Consider the following 13,155-nt stretch of genomic DNA (forward strand, 5'->3'; position numbering starts at 1 on the left):
GCTGTGGTTTTGATTTCAGCTCGATACCGGTTGCCTAAACAAGCATTTGCAATGCAATACGTCTAACATTTGTGAGAGTTTAAGCTATTGGCGTTGTAAGTGACAATGTTTTATATTTATGTTCTAAAAAAAAAAACACATCAATAAAAGGCATTGTCATATACAATGCCAATAGCTTAAACTCTCGCAAATGCGAGACCTATTGCATTGCAAACATTTGCGATGAAAACTCGGTTTGTACTGATTCAAGACTTGAACATGGGAGGTACAGTGACAAGTATTCAAACCCAATAGAAGTTCGTCTCTACTTTTAAGTGTTTGAAGAAGTGGGCCATTTTCAACATAAGTGGGTAGTCTGCAAAGACAACGTGGTTTTGAAAGAGACTGAATACACTCAAATGAATACTGCATACAGCGTCAGTCCACAGCAAAGGAAATCAGTTTCTCCGGTGTCAAGTCAACATTCCAAAAAGTGGCGCAGGGCATTCCTGAAAATAATGTTCATTGTCAGTTCTAACCTTAGACTTTCATTGCAGATTTCTAGACAATTCTAATGGAAAAATGCATAAGTATCCCGAAATAATCTAAGAAGTGGTCAGATGGCAGAAGATGAGCACCTGCTCTGATGTCAAGAATTGTGGAACATGACTGTACTCAAAGTTCTAGCAGCTTTTCTATTAACCGGTTTCTTTCCATTTACCTAATACTCTCAGCCCAAGGACGATACACATGTATACAAAGGCATGAATCAGCACTCATCGCCTGCATGTTGAAATAAACGGTGACGTGATACTACTCAACAGGCCCAAAGTAGCTAGGCCGACCACCAACGGACCTCTCATGATTCCTCTAGAGCATCATGGGTAATCACTATATGCATATGTGTTTGCGCACTCAGCCCATTCGAGCCTGGGCTGCATACCAGGCTACGGGGGCCCAAGCTTATGGAGGCCGCTATAAGACACATACTGTACAGAACAAAATGTGTCCTTGTTAATTTTGGGTGAACACAAGTTTCCCAGTTACTGCACCATCAGGTGGAAAAATACAGACCAAATGAAAGACATGACTGCCCAGTGCCCTCCAATACACGTGTAACACATACAGTCATTAATTTGGAAACAATAGCACTGTGCATTCTGGGAATTGTAGTTTTGCTTTTGCCCCCATTTTAAGTATAGTCTCACTTTTATCGGGGGGACTAACTAAAGGAGCCCTACATGACAGCTATAAAAGGGGTGGCATTGATGACCAATCAATGTAACTGTAAAGCAAAAAAGCAGAGTTTCTTTATAGCCAAAACATGGCATAGCAAAAGCCTTGCTGCATCATTTTTCACGAACAACTCTTAACTACAGGTTATGTTCCATTAACACTAAACAGTTCGTGAAAAGGAAGTGGGTCCGTTGCACGGTACACCTATTATTCAAGTTGTATATGTTTGCCTTTAGAAGTGCAGAGTTACAGGTCTGTCATAAGTAAATGCGACACCATATTTTCCAGCCAAAGCACTTGCACATACAAAATGTGTTTCCAACTAACATATACACAGGCACTCCTTGTTCCTTGGTACCAAATGTCGTGAATTTAAGGAATGCGTGTCACCAAAGAGCGTTAATAGAAAGGTGGGGCCGGCATCGGACCCGCCAATAATATGGTGGTCCTGCCGGCCCCCGATGATTCAACGGAGGCGGACCTGTCGCGCACAGTAGTGACGCGACAGGCTCGCCATCCCCCAATGGGTGAATCAGGTCGTGGCCCGGAAGTGGAAGTAATCACTTCCCGGTCACGCAAGTAGCCAGCTCCTGCCCCTCTGAGGGGCGAGTACTCGCCCCGAATAAAAGGCTGGTGAGCAGAGGAATCTTCCTCTTTGCCCTTCGCGCTCCACAGCCTTCTCGTGCGACCTCATTTGGAGGTCGTAGTGTTAATATTTGTCCTTTCTTTTGCAGGTCCTGCAGTCAGTTTCCACATCATCGCGTGGTGGATTTCGTAGGTGAAGAACAGGCGTTGCTGAATCGGACGATCGACAGGAGGCTGTTGCGTGACTTTGGGCTAAAAGAGGGAAGGATCGAGTCCTTACAGATCGGGGGGCGAGGAGCGTTGCAAACGCTGAAGCGGCTTGGTGCTGGAACGAGGGAGCCTTGGTCCAGGACGATCGCGTTGGACCATCGTTGTCTGTGCTGGTGGTTTTTCGTGGCGAGTGAGGTCGAGAAAGCGCGCGCTTTCAGAGCGCAGGCATCTGCAGCTATCAGGAAGTTTTAAACATCACCGGGCGTTGATCTTTTAAAGTGAGGAGGTGCACATAATCCTTGACCCTGCAACCGCGTCAGTACTCTGTGTAAGCTCACCGGTAGGGGAGGCGGAATTTACATATTGACTGTGGAGTTCGGGGCCCGGGTCTGAATGTGTTCAATTAACTGCTGAATGTGCCCTGATTAACTGTAGCGCACCGAGCGCTTCACCCGCCTACATCCTGATTTGCTTGACTGGTTCATTAGAAGCAGCGCACGTGGGAGGGGCCAGAAAACAAGACGCACTGCCAGATTTGATTATAGGCAGGAGCATATGCTCACGCTGGCCTAATGGTTAAAGGGGTGGACTTATAGTGTAGCGTTTCTATCCTTGCTATTGCCCTGGACACCTGCATATGTTACATATGTATTCTCACATAAAGGGTGAAATAAGGTGTTGAATCAAGTTATGTTGGTTTGCATGTGGATTTAAGAGTGCTGGTTACACTACGCAAGCGTTTTTTCTTGTGAAGCAGGGGCTTATGTTTGCTGAGGTTAGGTGCAATTTTGTTTTAAAATTGTGATTGCAAACGCAGGATTGCGGTCTACAACGCTTGCACTGCGCATCATAAGTATACTGTTTGTGTAGCATTCAGGCCGGTAATTGTTGTAAGTGGGAAGATCAGCACGTAGGAGACCATCATCATTTGTTGATTGTTCAAACAACAGCATTGCTAACACTTAAGTTACCGAAAGAAGTTCTTAGGTTGGTTCCTTTGGACAGGTGGGGTCACCGCTGTGTGTCATTCAGCTAACATTGTACACGCAGTTGTTAGTCTAAGGTCATGGCAGGTAAAATGAAGCGGGGCGACAAGCGCTCTCGCATGGAGTTCATGATGGAGACAATGATGCGAAAAATTGTTAGCATGGACAAGAAATGAAAGAAGGTGGATAGATTAGGGAAGAATTTGGCGGATCTCAAGGAGAGGGTTGAGGGTCAGGAAGGGACTGGAGAAAGACCCAGGTGCACCATAGTACCGCCCAAACCCAGAGGTGAATTGGATCCACTTCCCACGGTCCCGACACTGCCACTGGGGGGGGGGGGGTACCCAGGGGCGAACCATTACCTGAGCCATTACCGGTTGCCCCGGCAAGCGCAGTTCCGGTAGCCCTCACGCCGCATGGGTGGCAAATACTGGGGTCCCTAAAGATAGTACCATAAATCCGGTTCCAACAGATTTGGTGGCGCATTTAGCGGCGGTTCTGCCTTGCTTGGGGAAAGCAGGGATATTGTTGCCAGCTGTAGGGGGGAAGGACCTGCAGGGCGACCCTGAGGCAGAGGCTAGGAAGTTGATTGCACAGTTTGTAGGGCCAATACGGACAGGGCAGGCGCCTCTTTCTCTCCCCACCCCGCTTAATGGGGTTTCTACAGGGGGCGTCAACAATGAAGTACCAGTGGTGAGCCAGGTGAAAGAGAAGCTGGCTGATCCCACGGGTGTGACCGCAGCACGTAAGCAGGAAACACTGCCTATCCTGGGGGTGGGGGAATCTCGTACCGGGAGGGAGAATGTGGCTAGGCATGTGTCACAATAATTGAAGGAGCACATTTGGTCAGGGTGCTATGTGAGAATGTTTTCTTTGCTAGTAGATGAGAGGGAGAGTGAAGAAGCTAAGAAACAGAAAGACTGGATGCTCCCCAGGGAATGGGCCAGCGAGTTGTTACGATTCAGAGTGGGGGAGAACTTAACCAGGGGTTTCTCAGTATTTATGGCAGTAATGGCGGAACGTTTCCCAAACATTCAGGCTGAGATGGCGTGTTACCAGAACCGCATTACCATGGCACATGATAAATACGGGGGATGGGGTTGGAAACTGTATGACATTAACTTCAGGAGGGCAAAATCATCAGACCCTGCGCTATCATGGAACATGGTGGACACGATATCTTGGTTGGATCAGTTTGGTGCACCTCAGATCAGTTTTCAGTTTAGCACAGCGCAGGCAAACAGAGGACAAGCAGGGCAGGTGTTTCACTCTCATCAGCCTTATCAGCCCTTTTGATCAGCGCAGAACTCGGGTCCTACCCATAGCTCAGGTGGTGGAGGGGGGTGAAAGGGCACATGTTGGGATTTTAACAGAAGAACATGTACTAGGGCGCCAGGCACATGTCAGTTTAAGCATGCCTGCTCTATCTGCGCAAACCCTTCACACCCAGAATCCAAGTGTCTCAAAAAATCAAGGGATAAAGGCAAGAGAAAGCAGGATTGAGGACACTCGGCACCGAGTCACGCATTCCCCCATTGATGTAATAGCCATGAACCCTTGGCTGAACAAGTACCCCTGCCATGCTACTGCAAGGATACTACAAGAAGGTTTCACATATGGGTTTAGGATTCCAGCCCCGGGTTATGTAGGGATGCCTGAATGCAAAAATCAGTTGTCAGTAAAGACTAACCCTGGAGTGGCGGTAAATAAAATTGCTAAAGAGCTATGGTTGGGCAGAATAATGGGACCTTTTGATTGCATCCCGGTACATAATTTTGTTTGTTCCCCACTAGGTGTTGTCCCCAAAAAAGAGGAGGGCGAGTTCCGGTTGATCCATAACCTATCTGCACCTAGAGGCAACTCGCTAAATGATGCCATCAGTGAGGAGAGCTGTAGTGTGAAATATGCGTCTTTTGATCAGGCTGTTGAAATGCTCAGGGAGCTGGGCCCTTGCGCCTTGATGGCAAAGTCTGACATTGAATCGGCATTTCGCCTTTTACCGGTTCAACCGGAGGATTTTCACCTGCTAGGTTTTAAGTTTCAAGACAATTTCTACATGGATATATGTATGCCCATGGGTTGCTCGGTTTCCTGCGCCTATTTTGAAAAGTTCCGCTCATTTTTGGAATGGGTTCTTCTTCAACGGGTGACCGGACACCAGTCTGTCATGCACTATCTAGATGACTTTCTTATCCTGGGGTCGGCGGGCTCCCAGAGGTGTGCGTGGGCACTGCAGGAATTCTGCACACTCATTCGGGCTTTTGAGGTTCCCCTGGCACCGGGAAAGACGGGTGGACCATCGACAAAGATAGAATTCTTAGGTATTGAGCTAGATACTGTTCAGGGCTGTTTTAGCTTGCCGGACGATAAGATTAAGAAATTCAGGGTAAGTTTGCAACAATGCTTAGCTAAGGAGAAGGTTACCTTGCATCAGCTGCAGCAAACGGTAGGGCAGCTGAACTTTGCCCTTAGAGTGATCCCAATGCCCATTCTCTCGCTCTATCGCCCAAGCCATGACCGGACTTCAAGAAAAACATCATCATACACGGCTGTCGGCTGAGGTCAAACAGGGCATGCGGATTTGGATGGCATTCCTGCAAGACTTCAACGGCAGGGTGGTCTGGCCCAGTCCACCCACTACCTCTGCAGAGCTGGGTTTATGGACTGACTCTGCGGGTAGTGTGGAATTTGGCGCCATACTTGGCAATGAGTGGGTGGCGCAAAGGTGGCCAGATGCGTGGGTGCAGACTGGTCTAACAGCTAACATTGGTTTCTTAGAATTGTTCCCTATCTGAGTTGCCTTAACGGTATGGCCGGACAGGTTGCGTAACCAATCGGTGGTGTTTTGGTCTGACAATATGACTGTGGTAGAGTGCATCAACCAGCAGGCAGCGAGATGTAAGATGATCCTCCGCTTGTTAAAAAAGAGATTGTTCTTGTGTGTATGAGGGAGAATATACTGTTTAGGGCAAAGCATGTCCCAGGTGTTTTGAATAATGCTGCTGATGCACTCTCTCGCTTCAAGATGCAGGTCTTCAGAACACACTTCCCTTCTGCAGAAGCGAACCCAACACCCTTCCCAGAAGTACTTTGGCGGCTTGGTGCCCCCGACTACCGAACCTCGTGGCAGCTAGCTTAGCTCCCAGGACCAAGAAAGCCCATGAGGGGGCATTTTGGGCATATTGCACTTTTCTGGGGAAGGAATGGGCGGAGGATTGGCACACCCTGAGGGCATTGCTGAGCTACTTGGGTGCATTACATGATGAGGGGCGCTCAGTGGTGATATCTTTCTTTGCCCAAGCTAGGGACAAGGGGGATCCCACTGATAGCTTTACAGTCAGGAAGGCCTTGAAGGGTTGGCAGCCCATTCAGGGGAATACACCCGATTCAAGGCGTCCGATAGGAATGGAACTATTAGCCTCCCTACTGGTGACTTTGGATTCAGTTTGCACGACAAAAGAAGAAGCGTTATTATTCAGGGCGGCCTTTTCACTACCATTCTATGGCGCATTTCGCATTGGGGAATTGGTCGCCCAGAATAAGCAGGATGCACAGGGAGGCTTACAGTGGGACCATGTGAAAATTCAGGGTGATGCCATATTAATATTTATTAAAAAGTCCAAAACGGATCAAAAGGCTCAAGGTGAAGGGTTAGTTTTGCATAGAGCACTTGGCAATCCATGCTGCCCGGTAACACAATTGGAAGCCTTTTTGAGTCAGAGATCTCCTTTAAAGTGTGGGACTCTATTAATCCATGCAGACGGTACGCCTCTCACCCGGTTTCAGTTTAAGAGGGTTATGGACATGGCAATTCAGCAGATAGGTTTGGATCCTGCGCTCTTTGGAACTCATTCGTTTAGGATATGGGCGGCAACCGAAGCAACTGCGAGGGGGTTACACAGCAGCAATGTCAAAAGAATTGGGAGGTGGTCCTCCAATTGTTATAAACGTTATGTGCGGCTGTACATGTTGTAAGTGGGCCGTGTGCACTGTACTGATGCGTGTCTTTTTGTTACAAACTCTACAGTTTCTCGAGCCTGTCATGCAGGGGGGAAACTGGCGTCGGAACATCCACGAGCACAAGACGGATTTGCAACTCTGCCAACATCAGGAAAACAGGTGGTTTGGATTATTGGCCATTACTATGTGACACGTTTGAAGGCATTTTTCTGTTCAGGGAACTACAGATACAGGGCAGAGCAGGCTGGTCTAGAAGTTGCATTCCATGGGAGAGGGGGCCTTTGTTTGAGTCAATGCAGGGGTTTTATATGGGATCTGCTTAAGAAAGGGGGTCCCTGTCCGGATATCATTATCCTACATCTAGGAGGGAATGATCTGGTGAATCTGGGTAGGGGGGGCTAGTGGAATCCATAATCACAGAAGTGGGTTGGTTAGCAAAAACATGCCAAGGATGCACCATTGCTTGGTCACAGATGGTACCTAGATGTCAATAGAGGGGGGGAGTCTGTAAGGGCACTGAACCACTCAGTAAGACGTATCAACAACAAGATAGAGATGTTGTTTAGGTCTCCTCATTTGCAGACGATCGCCCACGGGTGTATCAGGTGGGACCCGTGCTTCTTAAAAGACGGTGTCCATTTATCAACTGTAGGGAATGCAATCCTATCGGAGAATCTGCTGGCGTGGTTGTTGGGCTTGAAGAGCAGGACGTGACTTCCTAGTTAGCCTCAGGTTAGGGGGGGGCCAGATAGTCGGGCAACTATGCTGGCCTGTGGCGGTAAGGTCATGATTGGTGAGCAGTAAATTTAAGGTCCTTAGGGGGTGGCGTCATTTTTTGAATGGTGTCGACCAAGGGGGAGGGACAAGTCGTCCATCCTAGAACTCTCCAGGGGCAGTTATAGCTGTTATGGCTGTATGGGTGCGGGGGAGGGGGCGTTACGCTTTTCCTAGGCTGGTTGGCCACCCCGCACGTGCACAATGGTTCCAGTAAAGGGCACAGAACTGCAAGGGCCCCCGATAGAGATAGTATACCGGGCGTATGGGGGTAACTGGGGGGGAAGTACCCTCACGGTGAACGGGCCCCCTGCGCATGCGCACTCAGGCGGGAGGGCGGGGTTTAATTGAGGAGGATCTAATACCAGTTATTGACCTTGCCGTAGGCTCAAACATGGATACGCAGAAAATAATTGCCATGATGATTATGAATGATGTTATGCTTAGACTCGGATAGGAATAACTTGTATTAGAGTTATGTTAAGGATATCCATCTGAAATCTGTTCATGTCAAATGTAATCAAATGTCAATTATATGATTATCTGCGTAATTTTTGTAAAATTAATATTCACTGGTTAATTAATTTTGTTAATAAATACAGCCGGGGGTTATCTACGACCCCCTTTTCCAATTAAACTCTTGTTCCTGATATTCTGTGGGTCTGAACAAGGGAGGAGGGGGTATAGGTAGTACCAGGCCATATGGCTTTGGGAGGTGGGGGGGAGGTGCACTTTTAGCAAAACTGTACAGATTCTTCCAGTCTGCAGCTCCTTGCAAAGGCCTCCCTGTTCCTGGAGATGGCACTTCATTATGCGAACCTGTTCCTGCGGGCGGATAAGCGTGGACGTCTGCTTGTGCTGAGTCCCCACCGGAATTGCATGGGTGTGTTTAGGCAGCACAATAGAGGCCTCTGCACCAAAGACCATCCTTCTCGGGCTCCTGCAGCTGAACCCTAGCTTTAAGCAAACAAGACTAAAATACACAGGTGTGCTAAAAACAACAAACAGAAATCCAGCAGGCAATTAAGAGCACAGGAAGGAAAATAATAACCCTGCGATGCCAAGCAAGCCTGAAAGCAGAAACGTAGCGCACATCTACAGCAACAAAGCACAGGCAGCAGATGCACATTCCTCCTTGCTGCTGGACCAGTACCACCGCTGAGGCCCAGACAGTGAAGGGACAATGCCTGCATCCAAGCCTCCTTGGCAGAAGCCACGGAACGGTGAATAATTGCATAAAACATGGCTTGCTGGTGCAGCGACAGATACACGTGTGAAGTCCCGGTCTAAGCATTCATTTAGTAAACACTGGAGGGGAAAACACACACAAAATACAGCCTCAGCCCCGGGATGCGTTTTTAGCTGGGTGAAATGTATGACGATTGCAGAACAAAACGACTACGTGAGCAGCATTGCCAGAAAACACCCGGCTAGGCCTCGCCTAACAATGCCAAATGCTGCACTACCATTTATTAATTCACCGTTGCTGGGCGGCAGCAGCCAAGCTGTCCGGGCTGTTGCAGTTTACCTTCATTTGTGACATTCTTGCGTACAAAACCAACACAATTCTGCATAAAATCCTTGAGAAAATGTGTCTCCGCTCCCCCATGCAGCTCTGCCCCGGTTCCCATCTCCAATGGTCTCAGCAAACACCAGCAGCTGCTGCATTCATCAAGCCCACAGGAAAAGCAAATGAGTCCTTGCTACTGCCCAGTTAGCTTTCACATCAGCCAGCCTGTCACATGATCCACAGAGCCACTTCAGAAGAAACAAGCAAAGCATGTCATGCCTGCAGTAGGAGAAACTCAATAAAGAAAATATTGCCTACAAGACTAAATAACACGTACCGTTTAAAAACCGAAGCAAAGGGGCCAGTTGCCATGGGAGGTTACAAATGAAGACAAGGCGGCACTGAGAAGGGACTAACAAGCCTATTTATTAATCAGAAGCCAGCATTTATGAAGGACAATGACACAAGCCAATGAAAAATATGAGCGGAGAGTGGGCGGGGTTTCGTACAGCAAGTCTTGCAGAGCAGCGCATGCTCGCTGACTCTAGGCTCGACCTAAAAATTGATAAACTGGCGAAAGGTTCTCAGCTGTACTACCGCGGCGCATAATTTAATGCTGGGGAAAAAGTGCAGCAATCACAATGCTTGTATCTGGAGCACAGGTTGGGACTGTTTTATGATTATGGTTATTCATGATGTTAAAATATCATCATATTAGGAAATAAATTACATATATCAAGGTATGCATATACGTTATTTCAATCAGAACGATATTCTGCAGATCTTTAAAAACACTGTTTTTCCACTGGTTTACCATTAAAGAATAAGTCTTAAACTCATTAATCATTTATTTAAATTCATAACTTTGATTGACAGATGCTTTACAGCCCGTTCATTTTACTGCAAAGTAAATAAAGACCCAATAACAGCAGTAATCGCGTTCTCAGGCTCCGTCAGAAAGTTACCACCCCCATTCCATTATCTGGGAGGGTATTTGCCTTTTTTATAAGTGTAGGCATGTTCAACCTTTTCGGGATAATCATTTTTAAGTGCCTGCTACACAATGAATTAAAAACTCATTCAACTTTAACTTTACAGAAAGCCCTCGACATCATTTTTTAGCTGACTGTCCGTAAAGATACTTTCCTTAGACCCACAATGAAAGCATTTCATTTACATATTTAATGATGTGCTGGACCTTGACTATTCTGTTCAGACAGGTGCTAAAACATTTCTTAATACTTCACGTCCCTACTTGAGTCAGTTATGCCTGTGCAGCAAATGTAACAGTAATATGCAGTACCATAAATGCAGAACCAGCATCAGTAAAGGAAAATTTTAATTAGCATTTTAATTAGTTCCTAATTTATTCATAGATTGTAAAAATGCTTGCATTCCATTGAGTCTCTCTGAACTTAGTCCTATTTCAAGGTGTTTTCACAGTGTTACCATGGAACTGCCAAATATCAGCAGCTTAATTAAGTGAGGGTAAAGCTTTAATTTTATTCTCGTTTACCACTGGTGCCAATGAAGGTCATACATGATTACAGCTTCATATGGTGCTTCTACATTTTTGATTCATTTATGGTCAAAATTAACCCCATGGTACACCTATCCATTTATTACTTCATGTTTATCAGCATTATCCAATATTTTCCTATACTAATACCAACATAAATCTTTTAAGCTTTGGTATAGCTTTATCTTATAAAAACGTTTCAAAATTAATTGTGATTTAAACTAACAGTACACAAATAGCATATCCACATGACATAATTTTTAGGGTGAAAGATGTGATGTGATGTCAATGTCAGGCTAACCTGACAGTAAGGCACAGAAAATACAAATAATGATTGTTGTAAAATGAGGCATTAGTTGCGTGGCTGCACAAGTAATGGGCCTACGTTTATTTTCCACTGGGAACCAAACACACCATTGTAGGGCTTGACTCTCATAGGGTAGCGTTACAGAGCTGTCAAGGCCTACTCAAGGGAGGTTGTGTGGGCTAGTGATCACCATTCACAGTTAGACAATAATAACATGCAATACATGATTGTCCAGTCTGCTTTTTCTTTTGAAAAGGGAAAAGTACATTGGTTACACACACACACTACCCAATATTATGCAACAATTTACAAATATACACAAGCTGATGGATTTACGTTTGGATGACATTACATAAACATTCTTACCCCTCCCTAAGGAGTGGGGTCTAGTACCACAACTCACATGTCTAGATATTTTCTTTGCCAAAATGCAAAGGGTTGAACATAACGTGGAGTAAGAGCACCTAATACTGGCACCAAGGTGTGGCTGTCCACCTCATTTCACGCATTTCACCATAGGAATAAATGCAAGAATTACTTATAACCCTGACTGAGGGTCCATTATACTGGCAATAAAGCTTCAATCACGAGTGACAGTCAGTCTCATTATTCAAATCAAGCAGTAGCAAGAATCAATGTCTAGCATGAATGGGAATGTGATGTACTTATCATAACTGTCACATGAATAACTCAATTGAATCACAGCCCCTAAAGGGCATCACCTTTATAATTGCACCACTTGCAATTATAATAACTCACCCCCAAAGGGTGTTTATAGCATACTCTTTCATAAACATTCAGCATGAAATACTTCAGGTTACACATAGGAGCAGATCTACAAGGAAGTGCCGCAGCGTGGCAAGGCAAGCCCTTTGGTTGCGCCACACTGCGGCACTTCAGAAGCACAGGAATGCAACAAATTTACAATAATATGTTGCATTCCTGTGCTCTCCCCTGCGCTGGTACACAAACTGCAGCCATGCGCAGGCGCAGACACCCTTTTGCAACATAGTGCAAGGATGCATGTGTCATGGGGAGATTGTTTTTGTACAGGAAGAGTTACTTTCCTGCACAAAAACAATCACTTCAGGCATTTTCTTCTTTCAATGCGTGCTGTAGAATGCAGAACGCTTTGAAAGAGGAAAAAACAAGGAGAAATTACAACATTTCTCCTTGTTGCGCCTCCCTGTGTCTCCCCTGGGGAGGCGTAGCATTGACACACATTTCCAGATTTACGAGTACTCGTAAATATGGAAATGTGTCTCCTTCCATGGGTGTTGCGTGGGAACACCCACAGCAACACCCATGAAACGCCACTTCCACGCAAAGTGCTGCGTGTGAAGGGGCCATATTTACAAGGAGAGGAAAAGTCAAGCAGGGTGGCTTTTCCTCTTCTTGTACATATGGAGAACTGAAATGCGCCGCCAGTACATCACAAAAAGTGACGTAATGGTGGCGCAGGGGGCTCGTAAATCTGCCTCATAGTCCCTAAAGGACATAATTGCTGTAATACACATGGAAATACAGCCTTTCACCCCTATAGGGTGTTTGGCAATATGAAAATTCACATTGCACCATTTCGGGCAACCAAACCTGCTGCCATAGTCTTCGCCCTCAGAGGATGCCTCCTTCCCCACTGTAAAACAAAAGATTCAGCTTGGAGAAAGCTTGCTAACCACCTGGAACTGTTGATGGGTTATCTTTCCAGAGTTCCATCAAATGTAGGATAGGAACCATTTTGGTGGTGACCCGGCTCTCCTGGGATCACCACAAGCCACAAACGAGTGGTTTCTATTTTTAAAATGCAGGTGAAATTGGCGAGCCCCGTTGGGCATAATGGGGCACTCTTCTTGCTTACTGGTGAATTTTTAAACAGTGTCTTTCCCGCCGCACTGGGGAGAGCTGTGTTAGTTTCCTTTGTCCCCGGGTTGCCCTCGCACCGCACTTTACTTTTTCTAAGGGTGCCCGGTTCCACCTGGGCACCCGTGTGCTTTTTACCATGTTGAAGAGCAGCTCAGGGAGCCCACTCCAAGCTGGTTGCACTGTCTCCCTCCCCGGCCAACGCACTTGTGTGCTGCACAGGGAACTG

This window comes from Triturus cristatus, chromosome 3_1 (genome assembly GCF_964204655.1).
Source record: "Triturus cristatus chromosome 3_1, aTriCri1.1, whole genome shotgun sequence".
Lineage (NCBI taxonomy): Eukaryota > Metazoa > Chordata > Amphibia > Caudata > Salamandridae > Triturus > Triturus cristatus.